The sequence below is a fragment of the Selaginella moellendorffii genome, unplaced genomic scaffold, assembly GCF_000143415.4.
Source record: "Selaginella moellendorffii unplaced genomic scaffold, v1.0 SELMOscaffold_81, whole genome shotgun sequence".
NCBI lineage: Eukaryota > Viridiplantae > Streptophyta > Lycopodiopsida > Selaginellales > Selaginellaceae > Selaginella > Selaginella moellendorffii.
The window spans coordinates 12,949-14,622 of NW_003314342.1; positions in this window are offsets into that span (position 1 = coordinate 12,949).

Sequence of the window (1,674 nt, forward strand, 5' to 3'; positions counted from 1 at the left end):
CATGGGACAAAGGGTCATGGAATATCACGTTGAGGCATGGGACAGCGAGCTGGGCTGGTACCTGGTGAGCAACGGTAGCACCATTGGTTACAGGAAAGTGGATCGACTGGAAGAGGATCAAAGAATGCGCTGCTTGGCTCGTTCGACTGCTGATTGACGCGTTGCAGGGAGATCCATTGATCTGCTTCTTTGGTTTGTACTTCGATATGTACAACCTCAAGCACTTGTCTTCTATTTAGAAGAGAAACTACAAGAGGATATGTATATTTCTTTTCAGGTATGAGAAACATAGCTTTGGGTTGGAAATCCCTGGCCTGATCAATAACAGTCTCTTTGCATCACTCCTAACAGATTGGAGCCTAGAGAACAACCAAAAAAAATCAAGAGCTAGCCCTCTACCCTTTGAGCTCATGGAAAGTACCCTTGCATGGAGATGGCAGCTGGTTAAACTTGAGAAGTTAGCTTGTCTGGAGGACCTCCTGTTGCTCCTGCTTCGTCGCCAAAAAATCACACCCGCAAACACATGTCCAAACATTGAACTAGTACTTCTCAGATTTAAAAGCTTTGAAAATACATTAGAACATCTTTTTGCCATGTAGTCAACGTGATGACCATTATTAAAATGTTTTAAATTTATAAACACAAAATTATTCTAAATAAATATCAACAATTAAATTATAGAATATTCAAGAATACCCAGGTATATTCTATGTTGGTTTGCTTAAGCAAACCAAAAATATAGTGCTTAAATTGAAGAAATAAATGGCTATAACTTAACTGAAGCCATAAAAGATAAGGTATTGTGGAAAAATAAAGAATATATGTGTGCAAATACTAAACAGGTAATACACCTTGTGGGTGTTCTTTTGCAAATAGCCTGCAGAAAAAAAGCTATTAAAATAAATATTTGATTTGTAAAGAATACTTGATGCATTAAAAATATAAGCTTATAAAACACTTTTTCTCCATCTAGCATGTCATAGAGGACAAAGTAGCAATCTATTTAAATTATAACTCAATGTAGATTAAAATCACTAAAGGATGATCCTAATGATTCAAAACAACTATTATACTTGTCTCAAAAGGCTAGCAATATTCTAATCTGAATACCAATACTGGATTTGGAATGATGCTAGACTGGGAACTGAAGTATAACTCTAGTTGAGTCTAGTATTCCTAAGAGTTTAAGAATGATTAAGATTGTACTCCAATATGTTAGTTTTGAAAAATTTCATATACTTATATTCCATGATATTGGAAGAGAAGAGAATAGATTGGTCATGAAACATTGAACAAGTGCTAGTTGCCATTGAAGAAGCAATAGTGCTCTATACAACAACATTATATATAAAACTCCACCCTGCAGAATAGAAAGAAAGTTTTCGAAGGGAATGGATGAGTAGGAAATGGCACTTGTGATATTTCTTATTTCCAATGGGGAGAATTGTTTGGGATGTTGAGCATCCCTGATTGCTATGCTAGATAATATGTTTGATAACATATGTCAAACTTCTCATCATCAAATTACTTAACTATCCTTCATTATGCATATATTAATTCCTAAAGCTCTCCAAGGATTTGGTTCTTGACAGATTATGGCATTGACTTTGCGGAAGATTTGATAAATTTCCTTGTAAAATCGCCTTGCATACATGCTTTGCAAAGAACAATCCA